Raw genomic sequence first — 18,186 nt, 5'->3', positions numbered from 1 at the left:
TTGTCCTCCAGCTCGCTGATCCGATCTTCTGCTTCCTCTAGCCTGCTTTTAATTCCTTCTATGGTGTTCTTCAATTCAGAGATTGTATTCTTCATTTCCTCCTGGCTCTTATTGATAGCTTCCATGTCCTTTTTGATGCTGGTATAATTCTCAGTAAGTTCCTTATAGTTCTTCTGGAGTTCACTGTAGTTTTTCTGGAGTTCTTTGTAGTTTCCGCTGAGCTCATTTAGCTTCTCCATAATCCATGTTTTAAATTCTGTATCTGATATTTTGCTCCCCTCTATTTCATTTAGCACTCTTTCTGGGGATTCTACCTTTCCGTTTGATGGGGGGTTGTTTCTCTGTCTCCCCATTTTTGTGATTCCTTTTGTTTGTTGGTGCTTCTTGGAATGATCAGTTCTTCCTGGATCTGCCTCTGGTAGCGTCAGATCATGTACCAGACTGGCCCTAGGCAGCCTGTTGGAGACTTCCAGGGATCTACTGCCTTTGTCTCTCTTCTTTAGTTGTTACTATACTCAATCTGTGGTCAGCCATCAGGCTTAAGGACCGTGGGTGTGGCAACTTAATTCCTGTAGGCAGGGCTTTTATTTCCCCTTAGTATGACACCACTTGGAGGGGGATGGTCTGTCTGCTGTACTGGGGCTGAGTCAGCACTGGCTGGTCCTGGGAGGGGGTTAGTGTAGCTTCCACTTACTCCTCCACCCTCCTGGATCTCCGTCTGTGTTGTCCTTGATGATATTTCTTTAATCTGTCTGGTTGTATTTCAGCTACTTTTTGGTGGATCTTTTTCTCTGGTTAGTTGATTGAGAGTCACTCTGCCCACCTTGTCTTGAGATCTTTTGTGAAGGTGCTGCTAAAACATAATTACACAACCCAGGCAAGAAACCCACACCCTCCAATGTCTCCCCCAAATACAATCCCACTATAGGTTGCAAATGAGCCCGTGTTAATATACTTGTGGAGATACTGGGACTCTTATTTCGTAGGAGAAACAGAAAGGAGTTGTTTTAAATGAAGGAAGGGTAATTTTTGAGCTGGAAGTTGATAGAGTATTAATGTTAGCAATTGGGATCAAGGTTATGTAAGAGAGCAATTAACACTTGCACTGTCTGTTTGAAAAGGAGGGGAGGGTTACAGTGTGGAGAGAGAAAGTGGAAGTGTATAGTATTAGGATTATATAATCGGTATATACTATATGATTAGCGTGGGAGGTAGGGTAGACACAACAGACATCCAGGTAGACAGACAGCCAGAAATTGAAAGAGAGGGCTGGGGAGGTTAGAAGGTAGGAAATAGATTGAGAGAGAATTTTTTAAGGATAAAAATACAGAGTAGAAAATAGCAAGACAGGAAGGGAGAGAGGAAAGAGAGAGAGAAAGTAGAGAAGAGAAGGGTAGGAGAGAGAACAAAAGAAGAAGGGGAGGTAGAAGAGAGGGGACTGGATTAAAATTCTTTTTTAAATTATATGTTATAAAAAAGATTAGGAGATTAAAACATGATATAAAGTTGCAAGATAGAGAGAAAAGGTGAATATAGAGAGAGAGGAATAGGAGATAGGAAAGCAAGAGGATTTGGGAGGAAAAGAGCTCAGAGGAGGGAAGGAAATCAGGAGGAAGAGGAGATATTAGGGAGGGGAGGATTGAAATTGAAGAGTTGGCAAAAGATAGGATGAAGGAGAGAAATACAAGAGGTAGGGAAAGAAGTGGGGGGGGTGGGGTAGAAAAAGAGAAGGGGTAAGAATGGGAGAGTAAAGGGAGAGGGGGATAGATTAGAATTATAATTTGAATATTAAGAGATTAGAATATAAAGTGTAATAGGGAGAGAGAGAGATTATGTATAGGGAGAGAAGGAAAATAAGGACAAGAGATGAAAGAAAAATGAATGTAGACTGAAGGGGGACAAAATAAAGAAAGAAATTTAATAAAGTTGAAGGTGCATAGCGCAGAGAAAGGAGAGGGTGAGAAAGGGAGAGAACTTAAAATTATAAAATTAACTGAGAATAGGATGCAGGGGAGAATGCTAAGGGGAGAGAAGGGAGGGAAGGGGAGGGGAGAAAAGGAGCGAGAATAAGAAGGGACTGACGGTAGGGGTAGTTAGAGAGAGAGTGAGAGATAAAAGAATGAGAATTTTAACTCAATTCAACTTTTATGCACAGTCTCTGGGTATTTTTGGTTTGTTTGTTTTTTGGTTTTTCCTTGCTTCCTTCCTGAGTCTGCTCCTATTCAAAATTCCATGAGTTTCAAATCTTTTCTGGTTGGTTGGCTGGCTGTGGGAGGGTTCTGCTTGATTCTGGGGTTGCTAGTCTTTTTTTCGTGGGCCTACCGCCGCTCTGCTGTGAGCTGCCTTTAGTTGTCCCCTCCTGAGGCAGCCTCAGCCCTCCTCAGGCTTGTCCAGCTACTCCTTCCCTCTGTTGGTCCGGCCTGTGCCTGCCAGCAATCCCCGCCCTGCCTCCAGTCCTGTCTCTATTCCAAGGCTACAGCTTCTGCTCTCTTCCTTGTCTATATGCCTGCGCACCCTACCTCTCTCCCTGTCTCAAGATCGTCCTTTTGTTCTGCGGGACTCTGGCACAGTCGGTCAAAGTGCCGGGCCCAGTGGCCCTTTCCTGCCCAGGGCCTCTCCCCTAGTCTGGAGCTTTGCAGTGGCTTTCCTGCCTGTGCTCTTCTCCTTGCCCCAAAACTTTCTCTATTTCGAGCTACCGCTTCTGCTGGCTTCCCTGTCTATCGGCCTGCGCGCTCTATCTTTCTTCCCGCCACAGCACCGTCCCTTTGTTCTGTGGGACTCTAGTGTGGTCGGTCAGCGCAGCACTCTCCTTTCCCGGAGCTCTCTGCCGGTCTGGAGCTCCGCAGCAGCCCTTCCCTGCGGACCCTTCTCCCCGCCCTAAAACCGTCTCCCCTCCAGAACCTCTGCCTCTGCTCTCTTCCCTACTTACACACCCTGCCCGTCCTGTTTCTCTCCTAGCCCCAAACCTGCCTTTTGTTCTGTGGGATTCTAGCGCGACTAAAGAGCAAACACTGATTTCAAGAACACAGTTCTCCCCCGGTCCGGAGTTCCGCAGCAGTTTTTCTGTGCCGTCCGTCTCTTTGCCCCAAAACTGCTCCTTTGTTCTGTAGGGCCCTAGTGCAAGTCCTGGGCGCGCCCGGGATGCCGAGCTTTCCATCGGAGGTTGCAGCTGAGGATGTTTCTCTCTAGACTCAGGTCACACAGTTTCTCCCAGTCCTGGTTGTTCACTGTTCTCTCCCTCCTCTGGCTTTTTCGGCCAAATCCTCTCCCTAACTCCCTACAAGAATTCACTCCCGGCTAGTGAGCTCTCCGGCTTGATACTGCAAACGCAGAATGACTCAGCCTGCAGTTTGTGATAAACCCCTCCACCCCCCTCCACGCTGCTCCCACGATCTCCTCCCCGTTCACGTTATCAGATATTCCCACTCACTCAGTCATTCCTCCCCGAGTTTGTTCCTCCTGGATTGTCTCCTTAACAGGAGCGAGCTGAAAACACTGTTCCTACTCCGCGGCCATCTTGGTCCCCCCTGTATATAACATTTTAAATCATCGCATTCTTTTTCATTTTGAAATTCTTGGCATGCTCCATAGTACTTAGAGCTTTCGTATCTCGCATATAAACTAATATAAGAAATATTGTCAAAGCTAATTTGAAGGTGATATTATCATTTCTGTGAATAACCTTTCCGCTCCATTAACAATTTGCTTGCATGATTACATTTTTAAAATTCCATATAGACAATAATTATTTTGCTTGCTTCAAAGCTCCCATACTTGATTTCCCCAATTCAGATGATAATGGCACATAAAAGTTTTCAACTTAACTCTCCGGTTAGTAAGATGTGATTCTTCACACAATGGTAAACATATGCTTTAGAGCTATGGTGTGCCTTAAGGGACCAATTATTCAAAATTATGCAAGTGGACAAGGCCAATTTGTGTAGTACTGAGACACTGCATACTTGTTTTCTCCCAGAAGAGAGGCTTTTTCTGTAATCACATTATGGAAATAGATAGGAACATCAATTACAGAGTCATGGGAAATATACAACCTTCTAGAACCATATAACATTCTCTGTATTATTCTTGGTATGAAACTCTGGAGTTGCTTGATTTTTTTTTTCTTTCTTTCTTTTTTTCCTTGTAGAGTACATCATATTTTGATGGCCTTGTTATTTCCTTTACTTCACAAAGATAGGGATACTCGGCATTATTTGCCCTATAAGCCACTTTCCTTTCTCATTGGTAACCCCTCTTATAAAGAATTGTTATCAGAATTCAATTTGAGAAGTATTTCCAAGGATAATTTTGTAATACATATTTATATAAAACCACAACGAATGACTCAAATGCCCTTTTTGGCCACTTCATCACAAATGCTTTTCTGCGTTCATATGAGTAACTCTCAATATAAAAGACACACCTGTACACTAGTAACACATGTGAGAGCCTAATATTTTGAACTATAGAAAATATTATTGAAAGTGTTTTGTCTAAAGGTGACTACTCTGAGAATGAGATTGAACCTTAGCACATCTATGTCCTTAGTCAACATATGGGTCAATTATACCAATGCACCTATATTCATATGCTGTGGTCCTTTTCTATCATATGCATAGTTATTTTTAGTATGGAAAATGTGATGTGGTGATTAATTCTGTCTCATGTTTCATGGAAATTCTAAATCAATCTTTTATGCACTCCAAAATGATGGCATCTTTCTCATGAGTTTCCTCCACAGTATTGGGGGCCACTGTTTTGGGAGTGCCATGTTCACTTTTACCTGATTTAATTTAAAATGCTTGGCAAATACTTATAAATGAGCAAGTCATACAACTATTACAATTTAAACACTTTCTATGTATTTTAACCTGAATAATTTATTCAAAAATACTTATAAATGCCCAATTTGCTACTATACTGGGAGTTTGGACTATCATAGAAAAAAAGTAGGCTCAGTCTTTCCCATCCTTCTGATGCTTAATTTATAGTAATCCTGTAATTGAACTCTTCACTCTTGAAATTAATCTAATAAATTAATTTAAGTTAAGTAAGAGAGATCTACTTTCTTACAAACCACCAAAATCAAGTTTTGACCAGTTGCTGGGTTGTGACGAGTACACAGGCACTGCCCCCTATAGCCGGCCCAAGAAAACAAAACGCATCTGTCAAAATGAGGCAGACAACTATAGAAATCCTGGTGACGCAGCTCACCAGGCAACAGATGAAGAACCTGACAGATGAACAAATAAGAAACCTGTCAGAGGCTCAGTTCAGGGCCACTGTTATCAGGTGGCTTACAGAATTAACAAAAGATCTGAAAAAAAGATGAGAAAGAGTTGAAAAACACTCACACTGAAAGGAACAAAACCTCATACGAGACAGATGGTGAGGAAATAAAATCCAGAGTTCAAATCAACAAACCAGAACATAGAGAAGGAACAAACAGTCAACCAGTGCAGAGAGAGGAAACGGGAAGCAAGAAAAATGATGAGAGGATCAGAAACCTCTGGGACAGCTATAAGAGATTGAACATACGGATGATCAGATTGCCAGAGGGCGAAGAAGAAGAACTAGAAATTGAAAAATTAAGTAAAAATATAATAAAGCAGAACTTCCCAAACTTGGGGAAAGAAATAGACTTACAGGTCCAGGAAGCACAGAGAGTTCCAAAACAACTGGACCCAGGGAGAACCACTCCAAGACACATTATAATCAAAATGTCAAAAGTTAAAGATAAAGAGAGAATCTTAAAAGCAGCAAGAGAGAAGAAAAGAATCATGTACAAAGAGGTCCCAGTTAGACTATCAGCTGACTTCTCAAGGGAGACCCTGCAGGCAAGAAGGGACTGGCAAGAAATATTCAAAGTAATGAAAATCCAAAACCTACAACCATGAATACTCTATCCAGTGAAGCTGTCATTCAGAATAGAAGGGCAGAGAAAGTGTTTCCAGGACAAAATAAAACTGAAGGAGTTCATTAGATCCAAACCGCTGTTATATGAGATGTTAAAAGGACTGGTTTAGAAAAAGGAGGATCAAAACTATGAACACTAAAATGAAAACTGAATCACAAAAAAAATCGGAAGCTAGGGAATTGAAACAAAGGCAAACTAAATAGGCAATGAGAGTGGAAAAAGAACTATAGGTATGGGGAGCATATTGGAGGGAGGTCAGCAGCGAAGGGGAAGGAGGAGAGGGAGGGAGATGGTATAGGAATCAAGAAACATCGTAGGAGGGAATGGAATAGACAGAGAGAGGTTGAGAAGAACTATATGCACAACCAATGGTCATGGACTAAAAGGGGGGGACAAGGGGAGGGAGGGGGGCCACCGGGTGGAGGGGAGCAGAGGGAAGGGAAATTGGAACAAATGTAACACTGTAATCAATAAAACACATTTAAAAAAATCAAGTTTTGAAAAGTAACCTTTCAAATTGACCTCTTTAACTTAATTATATGTATTTAAGATTCTTCCATGTCTTTTTTTCCTGGTTGCTAGCTCATTCCTTTTTTATTACTGAGTAATACTTAATTGCCTGGATTTACCATAAGTTATTTATCTATTCACCTACTGTAGAAAATCTTGATTGATTTCAAGTTTTAGCATTTATGAGTAAAGCTGCTATAAACAACCATTTATAGATGTGTGTGTGGACATAAATATTCAACTCTTTTGGGTAAATATCAACAAGCACAATTGCTGGATCATATGTTAAGAGTATGTTTAGGTTTCTAAGAAACTACCAAACTGTCTTCTAAAGTAGCTGTACAATTTTGCATTTTCATGAGCAATGAATGAGAATTCCTTTTGTTCCACATGCTAACCAACATTTGGTGTTGTCAGTTTTTTGATTTTGCCATTTTAACAATATCTTTTTGTTTTAATTTACATTGCCCTGATGGCACAGAATGTGGAACATCATTTCATATTCTTTTTCAGCATATATATATCTTATTTGGTGACATGTCTGTTAAGATATTTGACCCATACCTTAATCTGGTTATTTTTTTATTGTTGAGTTTTAAGACTCTTTGTACAAAATAGATAATGGAAGTCTGTCAGATCTATATTTTTTAGATATTTTTTTCAGTCTGTGGCTTGAACTTTAATTCTTTTGGCATTGTATTTTACACAGATTTTTCTTTCTAATTTAATAGAGTTCAGCTTTTTAATTATTTCTTTTATTGATTGTATCTTTGGCATTATATCAAAAAGGCATTGTCAAATTCTAGATAATCTAGATTTTCACTTATATTATTTTCTAGAAGTTTTATAGTTATGCATTTTACATTTAGTGTTATGATATATTTTGAGTAAATTTCTTATCTAGAGATTGTGTGTGTGTAGTTGTTTCATCACCATTTATTAAAGATACTCTCTTTACTTTGGTCCTTTATCAAAAACCAGTTGACTACATTTATGTGAGTCCATTTCTGGGTTCTCTATTCTATCTCACTCATCTATTTTTTCTATTATTTCACCAACACCACTCTGTCTTGATTACTGTACTTTTAGTGTAAGTCTCAAAGTCAAGAAGTACAGTTTTCCAACTTTGTTCTCCTTCAATAGCATGTTGACTAGTCTGTGTCTTTTCTCTTTCATATCATTTTTAGAATCAGTTTATCTATACCCATAAAATAAACTAATGTGCTTTTGATAGGGAGTGCATTGAATCTATAGATCAAGTTGGGAAAAACTTGGCCTCTCAGCTAGATTGACTCATTCTGTCTACAAACAAGGTCTATCTCTATACTTAGTTCTTCTTTGATTTCATTCATCATAATTTTGTAGTTTTCCTCCTACAGATTTTTCTACATATTTTGTTAGACTGATGCTTAAGTATTTCATTTTTTGAGAGCTATCGTAAATTGTATTCTGTTTTTAATTTCAAATCGTTTAATGTTGGTATTAATACAGAGATGTTATGACTGAAAATATCATAGGGGATATTAGATCTAGTTATTTCTCAGTTCATGACTTTCCATTAGCCATATGGTTATCTTTGCCTTCTGACATTGGTATTTTTAAGTGATATGCGTTTTAGTTTTAAACTGTTACAAGAGTCTTTTGAAAATATAACTGATAAATGAGGATTGAGAGTGTGTTGCCTACTATCATGGTTTTATACTTATCCTTATATTAACTATTTTGGATTAAGTTGTATTCTCAAATTCATATTTTCAAGCCCTAACTTCACAATGTGACTGAATCCAAAAATAGAGTATTTAAAGAGGTAAAGTCATAGTGTGGGGCCCACATCCAATAGGACTGGTGTCCTTATGAGAAGAGAAAATGACAACCAGGGATATGTATATATATGTATACATCAGAATGCTACAGAATATATGGGATTTCAGAAACCAATTGTTTAATAATTATTTGATTACAGTTGAAACTTTGGCTTTTGTTTTTTATAAGATGAGTATGATTTGAATTATTTGTTTTGAGAATTCTGTGTGATTAAACTTGAATTTTAATAAACATTCTGAGAGGCAAACATTTATATTTGAGATACCCTTGGAAATGCTGTTATATTAGTAATAATGCCTGTCAAAATTTAAAGAGCATATATAACTAAATAAAAACGGTCATAAAATTGCGTATTTTATCCCAACTTTTATATACCACACAAAAGAGAAGTTAAACTAACAAAAATCACAAATGTAATAATCAGTAAAATAATTTTTACATAAGAGGAATAGAATAGTAAGTCTTCAAAATATTTTCTGCAATTATCTGACTTAATGTGGCTCTCAATTTTAAATGAAATACAAAACAAAGTACCTTGAACAATTTATGATAAAATGTAGATTGTTAATGTTTAGCAATCATGTTTTTTTCAAAGTATTATATATAATAATCAGCAAAATACTTTTATTTAAAGGATAACTATACATATAAGTGTGCATATATGTGCATAAAAGTTATATATACCTATCATATTTATAGTTATTTTTAAAAGACAGTAGCGTGTTCATTTAAATGATGTATTTGTGAAAAATGCCTAATATTAATTTTTGAACTATTTTGAACAGATTGAAAGATCTATTTATTTACTGTTATCTGCAAATTATCTTATAAATTGAAAAAATGTGGCAAAAATTATTACTTTTCTTTTTAATAAGAATATTTTTTATAGAGAAATATTTGAATAATGTCAAAGGAAACCTTTTGTCTGCATTTATTAAAAACAGATATTGGTACTAGAAATGGAAACCAACCAAGCTTCTCAATTACACTTAACATTGTCTTTAATTAAAGAAGGTCATTTACCAACTCAAAAATGTGGGAAATACTAAAATTTTAGAAGTTGAATGTCTGATAATTTATTTATTTGAGCCTTTTTCCAAGGAAAAATATGAGTTATACAGAGACTTTTAATTTTTTTCTAAAACATCTAAGTACAAATCCAAGTATTATTTTATTGAATTAATAACATTGATGGTACAGAAAATTGAATTAAATTCTATGATGATCAAAAATATAAGTTTAATACATGTGTTTTGTTATAAACTAGTCCGACCAAAATTAAAATATTATTGTGTGTGTAATATAAACACCTGAGTAAAGCAAAGTGAGCACCTGTATGCCCCTTGAAAGGAAATAAGATCCTTTGAATTATGTTAGCTCTTTTCACATTATTTCATACATCTACATGGTTTAATTTGATGTATACTAGAACCTATTTGATATTCATTTAAAATATTGAAGTAAATAACATTTCTAAAAGTAACTCAACATAGTAAGTTCTAAAAATTTTTGAAAACATGTTGATGCCATTAGGAAATAAGGTAGGTTACCTAAAAGTGACATGTGACATACTGTATATGGCTTATATGTCAACTAAGCCCCATTAAAACCAGCAGAGATACAGAGTAAATAACAATGAGACATTAAAAAGCAAACGTTGACATTAAGTTGACACTTTAATTCACCGATTTATAAATGCACATATCCTCCAGCAAACCTGGTGCCATTTTCAGCTTGTTCTAGTTATTTATTACCACAACAAGAAGCAGAGAGGGACATCGGTGCTTCCAACAAAAGTCAGACTTAAGGCTAGAAAAGGAAATGAGAGCCATAATCCAATTGTTACAAACTACTAAATCTGAGGTGATGGCCAAACTATCAGAATTTAGTAGTGTAAATTGATTTTATCGGGGAACAATTGCCCAGAAATTTTATGATGTACACCCAAGAAATGAAGAACACAATAGCTGCCATTTTGAAGCTAACCAGTTGGAATATGATGACAGTGTATGAAATAGAAATAGACGTGTGATTTATCACTGAATATTCTGTGCTGACAAGTACATTAAACAAACAACCTATCACAGATTGGAGTTGGCTACTGGATAATAAAATCTGCTAACTAAATTTGAAATTAATGTTATTAACTTGAGGCTTCAAGAGAAATGGAATTTAACCAAATGATAAATACAGAGGCCTTTGCTGAGGCAGAAGCAGAAAACATATATTAAAATGAGGAAGGAAGTTGAATAAGGAAGGAGCCAAAAGCAATGAAAGAAAAATGTGAGTATTTATTTGTACAACAATAAAAAGCTGACATTTTATAGTCACGTATTTAACTTCCAGTGACAATTTAAAGTTTTTATCTAAATTCTTAACAAATATTATATACCAGAAAAGAACACTATACTATTGTCATAAATGACAGTTGTATGTTTGGTTGAAAAATTCTTTGAGAGATTCACCATTAGCAAAGAAGAAATAATTCAAGGTCTGTTATGAAAGAAATATGATTAGAAACCTGACTTTCTTTGTATGTTGACTTAATTAAAAATTGGTAAGTACATTGTTTAATGTATGTCTGAAACTTTATTAAATGTTTTGTGAAACTGAAGGGCATGTTGCAGTGTTTCATAATGAAAAGACTGTCATTTAAATTTATCATATGTATTTAAAGAAATGTACTATAAGGATCCATAATTATCTTCTAATTATCTTCTAATGATAATTACAAGGTACATTAGGAAGAACAAGAAAAGTAGGTGAGTATAATTTTTAAAATACTTACAACCTATTTATATCATTAACTGTTAGGAAACATACTTAGAACAACAATAGAGTAAAAATTAAACTACACTGTCATTACTTTAATAACAATAAGTTGACCATGACTCTATTTTAACTTTTTTGGAAAGAGGTAAATGCATGTATTTATTTTAGATGCCACACTCTAATAAAATTATGTGAAAATATTATAAAACTAGAAATCTACACAGAGAAATGTAAAGTCAAAATAGTAACCAAATGCCTCAGACATTACAGCATGCTCTTTTATGACATCACTAATTATTGTAATAAATCAAGAGGACTTTGCTTTTTATTCTAGTCAAAGAGGAAAAGCAAATACGTAACTGATATTATAACAGCATATATGTTTTCATTGGAATACACGAATGGAGATAGCTGACATTTTAATAGTTAGGTATATTTAGTTGACTGAATACTTTAAAATACATTTATATGTAACTAGGAAATTTTTACTCTAACATAAGTTTTTATACAAGTCTGCTCAATAAGGATGATATATGCTTATGAGTTTATCAGATTTGATAAAAACACATTATACTCATACATAAAGTATGGAAATGAAGATAAAAACAAAGAGTTTAAATTGTTTTCTTATGAAGTAATAAGTGTTATGCACAGAATGTATGCTACTTAGAACACATATTTATTAAAAACTATATATGATACATCCATATTTCCAATTCTTTGTTACGGTGGAAGAAATATATTGCAAAAATCTAAGATTTGTGACTTTTCTGTTTTATATCATTGGGTATAGGTTAGTATTTACTATTGATGAGAAAATAATAGAATATAACTCAGAAGAAAGTATGTGATCCAAAAGACCATAATTAATTTTAAACTAATTATCTTGATTCACCCCTCAGAAATCTACCTGCAAACTTCATGTATACATCACAGAATGCCTTTGTGAAAATAAGTGCCTATTTGTAATATAAAATTTTGGTTGGGGTTCACATAGAAATCAGGTTTTAAAACAAAGACTTAACCAAGCAGTGGAATAAATGCTTTCACGGGTAAAATATGCACCTTTTACTTTACTTGCAAATGCTTTAAAGAAGCATATAATGGATTGGTGTGGTATTTAAATCTCTGCTGCTAAACTTTTTACATTAAACTAGAAATAAATATGACCTATTATCTTGTCTTTAGTCTTGACAAATCAGATAAATTATAGGAAGATTTGACATCCCATCACAAACTGGAAGCCATTTAAAACTTCACACTTTCAATGAAATTTAAATTTTCATAAAGCTTGCTCCAATAACTGAAGTCAAACAAATTTATGGAAGAATTTGCTAAGGTAGAAGTAAGAACTCAAATTTAAGCAACAGTTAGAAATTCATATCAATCAAAAATCCTTATTGAGTTTATGATAATCCATGGGATAAAATGGGAAATCTGATGAAGCAATACAATAAAATAAATACCTTGGGGATTGTCTAGGGTTCAGAAATCATTTTCATTTATTCAAATTAAGAAAAATGAGGAAAATAAAGGTTTTCACACAAGTAGAAATAGCTTGCTGCTCCAGGGTGAGAAAACAATGAGTGGTAAACTTTGAGACAGAACAAGTATTCCTTGATGAAATTTGATGTCAAGGTCCTTGATACTACACATGAATGTCAGGATTTTAACTCAGTGTCTAGCAGGGAATTGAAGAATATCCCTCTTACACAGGAAAACTCTCTCAAAGCATTAACAATAATGTTTTGAAAAAAACTCAAAGAGTGATAGGAAGAACTTGAAATCAAGTAGCCCTATCAGAAACCACTCAGGCAATAAATCAGGATAAAAATGTTTTGCCAGGGAGGAAAAAAGATACATACATACATACATACATACATATGTCCTGTTAGATTGATTCTATAGAAAAAAATAAGGCAAATATGAATTAATATTTCTTGATAGTTATGGAGAAATATACTTATTTTTATTCTAATTTTGGACTGTTGATAATAATACCCATAAATTTTAGTTGTTAGCAGAATTTAACTTATATTAACTTAGTCTTTTCAAGGGCAAGTTTACAGGAAACTGAATTCTTCTCCTCAGTTCTACTTGATAAATTTGCCTGTGACCCTTTACTTTCACAGAGCAAACCTATTGAATCTTCTGCTGACATGACCAGAAGAAAGAGTTATGCTCAAGATAATTTTCATTGGAGCAGGATGGTTTACAATTAAAGGAAGGAACAACTATAATGAAGTAAGTCCTGTTTTCAAGCATATTTTACAACTGCACTGCTCTTCAAAATATTTTCCACTGCTCCTTATTTGTCCCTTGGGCTTCAGCTTAAAAAATAAAAGCAGCTTTATTTAAGTATGTTTTCTGTCAATGGTGATTATTGGATTACTTTCTTTATATAACTATTAACAAGAAACTTGCGGTGTTTAAAATAAAGTATTCTTTCACGCCAACACACAATTCATCTTCCACATAAAAGTTGTAATTTAAAATTCTGGCCAAAAGCAACACTATTTTTCAAAGTTCCAAAAGTTAACAAAGTAATGAAAATCATTAGTGGATGATGTTTTCAGTTGTGCTTTTTAGTTACTTTAGCAGATGCAATATTGGCTTCTTATTTTCACAGTAAATTAGATATGCAATTACTAAAAGCAAGAAATAAATTTGCATTATGTAAAAATGATCTGCATAAGATTAATTATGAGCAGAGAACTAAAAATTTACCAGTATTGAAATAGCTTCACCATGAGGAAATTCAGATCCAAATGATTAAATTAGACTTTTGTCCAGATGATAACTACTCTTCAGTCATCAAATCAGTAAAATATAAGAATAAAAAATCATGACATTCCTTAATGATGACCTACGGACATGGGCAACAGTGTGGGAATTGACTGTGGGTAAAGGAGGACAGAGGGGGGAAAATTAGGACAACTGTACTAGAGTAACAATAAAAAACTATTTAGCAAAAAATAAAATTAAAAAGAGGTACTAAAACTACATTTGTTACAACCTAAAAACTTAAAGAGTTATAGTATAATATTTTTAAAAATTTAAATAGCCATTTTCCTCTTTATTAGTAATGTATTCTTTTAAATGGGAAAACATGTTCTTTCTAAGAAATACATTACCATGTTTTCCATGATTTGTAATCTAAAGTTTCTAAAAACTACAAGAGGAATAGTTTTGGAAGTGTTTACTTTTATTCTTCAGTCTTGTTTTCATAATGTAAAACTCTCATCGCAGGGTTCATGCACTGAAGCATAATTCATAGCAAGTTTGATTTTTGCAAGCGCTCTTCAGAAAAAAAGAATAAACCCAAAATTCAAACTCTTTTCATGATCTGATAAATAAACTTGATTTCAGACATGGGAAAAAGAAGAAAATCAATACCAGATTTTTATATCTTCATAGAGCATCATTTGGCTTTATCTATTATGAATTCTTTTATCACTTTATGTATATATATATATATATATATATATATATATATATATACATACATAAAGTGCTAGAAAGACAAACTAGAAAGTTTGTTCAGTTTTTTTGTGAGTTACATTTCACAGTTCTCTAACAGTTGTGGTTTAGATCAGTTCTATTTGGCCCAACAGAGACAAAATGAATATATAGGTTTTACAAATTTTACCTTGTATATATTTCCATGTCCTTAGTCTTATGAAAAATATTTTATATATGGGAAACTAAAGGCATTTAGAAATAGATTATGGTCTCTCTTGCAACTAGACATAGGTCACTAAGTATAGATCTCTGTAGACCTCAATCATATACATTTTGTTCAGTACATCTTCAGCAGCCAATGTTCTTGACCAATATATTCTAAGAATATTAAATTACAGCCCTGACTGGTGTGGCTCAGCTGGTTGGGCATCATTCTGCAAAGTGAAGGGTCATCAGTTTGATTCCTGGTCAAGGCACCATGCCTGCGTTGTGGGTTCAGTCCCTACATTGGTGCATTCTCAAGAGGCAACCGAAAAATGGGTGAAGAGAGTCCTTATGAATTGTTTTTTGTTATTGTTATCATCAAAAAAAAATTTGCTTTCAAGCAATGTCTTAGTAAAAGAAGATGAAAGGAATGTCCAAAGAAAGGTTGAGGGCAAAACTCATTATCATGAATTCCAACAAGAGCAGTGATAGGATTTTAGGAATTAATGGAAGATAGAAATAGACCCAGAAATAGAGATTAAAAAGGCTTGAGTACAGGTTGGTGTGAAGAAAGGGTGATGATGAAATTCTGGTCATAATTTTTATTTTTAAATTGTTTCCATACAGCATAATTAAAATCTCAAATACAAATACATTTGTTTCTTAGTTTTGTACTATTTGTTTGCTTAAATACAGGAGTATAATTTAATATTAGTGCTTGCTGAGCCAATGTACAGATACAATAGCAGTGCAACAAATTAGCGATTTTGTAAAAATAAAAACTAACTTTGTGTAAGTTTTTCAACTAATAACTTATGAGATTTATATTTTGCATTTATTCCTTAACTGTTTCAGTATTTAGCATATTTTAAATGTATAATTTGTTCTGTGCAGTTTAGCAGCAGACAGTTGAAACTGACAGCAAAATATGGGGGATGGAATCCAGAATAATCTGCAGGTGACATAAGATCTTGGAATCTAAATGGCTATGGCATACGTAAATGGAGTCATGTATATAGGGTATGGATTTTTTAAATATGCTTTATTGATTATGCTGTTACAGTGTCCCAATTTCTTTTCCCTTTGTTCCCCTCCACCCAGTGATCCCTTTCTTTCCAGTTGCCCCCCCCCACCAGTCCGTGCCCATTGGTTGTGCATGTAGTTCTTTTCAACATCTTCCTATCTACTTCACTCGCTCCTACTATGCTTCTTAATTCCTACACCATCTCTAGCTTCCCCCCCTTCCAAGCTGACCTCCCCCCAATATGTTCCCCATACCTATAATTCTTTTCTAACTCTTGTTACCTATTTGGTTTGCCTTTGTTTTGATTCCCTAGTGTCTGTTGTTGGTTGTTGTGATACAATTTTCACTTTAATATTCATAGTTTTGATCCTCTTTCTCCTAAACAGTCCCTTTAGCATTTCATATAACAGTGGTTTGGATCTGATGAACTCCTCCAGTTTTACTTTGTCCTGGAAGCACTTTCTCTGCCCTTCTATTCTGAATGACAGCTTCACTGGATAGAGTAATCGTGGTTGTAGGTTTTTGCTTTTCATTACTTTGAATATTTCTTGCCAGTCCCTTCTTGCCTGCAAAGTTCCTTTTAAGAAATCAGCTGATAGTCTTATTGGGACCCCTTTGTACATAATTATCTTCTTCTCTCTTGCTGCTTTTAAGATTCACTCTTTATCTTTAATTTTTGACATTTTGATTATAATGTGTCTTGGTGTGGTTCTCCCTGGGTCCAGTTTTTTTTGGAACTCTCTGTGTTTCCTGTACCTGTAAGTCTATTTCCTTCCCCAAGTTAGGGAAATTCTGCTTTATTATATTTTCACATAATTTTTCAATTTCTAGTTCTTCTTCTTCACCTTCTGGTAAACCTATGACTTAGATGTTGGTCCACTTATAGCTGTCCCATAGGTTTCTGAGCCTCTCCTCATTTTCCTCATTTTTCATTTCCTCTTTCTGCACTGGTTGACTATTTGTTCCTTCCTTATGTTCCAATTTGTTGATTTGATCCCTGGTTTTCTTTCCTTCACCACTTGTTTCATATGTATTTTTGTTCATTTCAGCAGGACTAGGCTTCATTCCTCCCTGTCTTAAGATCTGCGTTCTTATAACCAAAGCTCTAAACTGTGCCTCAGAAATATTTTCTATGTGCTGATCCATTAGATCAGATATTTGCTGGCTGGCCAGCTGTGTCACTGGGATCTTTATCATGATCTGTGCCATCCTGACAGTTTTGTGTTTCCTTTGCTTCCTGGGCAGGGCTGCCACACCTCCTATGCTATAGGGGGCAAAGCCCTGTGTACTCGTCACTACTGGGCGACCCTTCTCAACATGCTATGGTCCAAGATGGATTCTTGCCATTTACTCTCTGCTGAGAGACCGGGAGCTTCTTCCTCTCTCCCCACACCCTGCGGCCTTCACAGTCCAAGGCAATGGGAAGTCTGCCTTCTCTGGCATTGGAATCGTGAGCTGACGGGTCTGATCTTCATCCAGGGGTGCTCCCCAGGTGTTTTTCACTTCTTTTTAAATAAAGGTGTCTGTGCTTACTGCCATCCCACTGCTGTCGCTGCAGTTGCCACCACCAGCACAACTTGACCTCTCTGCCCTGGTTTCACCCCTCCTACCCATCCAGACAAGCACCACTTCTCTGTATCTTCATATGTTGGATTTTCATGTAGCTTTATTTTCTGAAACTTCTGGTTATTTCTGGTTTTGTGGTAGATGTATTCCTTCTTAGTTGTGGAGGGGGATGGAGCGTGTCAGTCTAGGCCTCCATCTTGGCCAAAAGTCTTGGGTATAAATTTTCAAAATAAGTCTACCAAGAGTTCAACCCATGGGGGTAAACAGCTTAGTCACATATCACCAGAATACTACTGTTATTATAAAACATCAGGGAGATCTTGTAGAAACAATGAGGATAGCTGCAGTTAAACTAAGAAATGTTAAGCAAGATTAAAATTTATGAGAAACTTCCATAATGTATCTCTGATGAACGTGATACCTTAAGCATTATCTCACTATATTCAAACTCTTCTGTAAATAGTCTAAATTTCCAATATATTGGCTTATTTTTTCCAGATGTATTTTCATATAAGAATTTCCTCAGCTGGGTGGAGGGGAATAAAGGGGAGGAAGTTGGAACTATTGTAATAATATAATCAATAAAATACATATAAAAAAAGAATTTCCTCTATCTTTTTGTTTTTTATAGTTTCCATTCACATGAAAAACATTTTTATTTTTATTTTTATAAATATTATTTTTAGATAGAGGAAAATGGAGGGGTAAAGGGAGGAAGAGAAACATTGATGTGAGAGAAGAACATTGGTCAGTTGATCAGTTGCCTCTCATGTGTGCCCCAACTGTGGACGGGCCCACAATCTAGGCATGTACCTTGACCAGGAATCGAACCAGCAACCCTTCTCTTTGTGAGACAATGCCAAACCAAATGAGCCACACCAGTTCAGGATCACATGGAAAACATTTT

Source organism: Furipterus horrens, unplaced genomic scaffold (genome assembly GCF_987537825.1).
Source record: "Furipterus horrens unplaced genomic scaffold, mFurHor1.1.pri manual_scaffold_1, whole genome shotgun sequence".
Taxonomy (NCBI): domain Eukaryota; kingdom Metazoa; phylum Chordata; class Mammalia; order Chiroptera; family Furipteridae; genus Furipterus; species Furipterus horrens.
Note: the sequence above shows the minus strand (reverse complement) of the source record.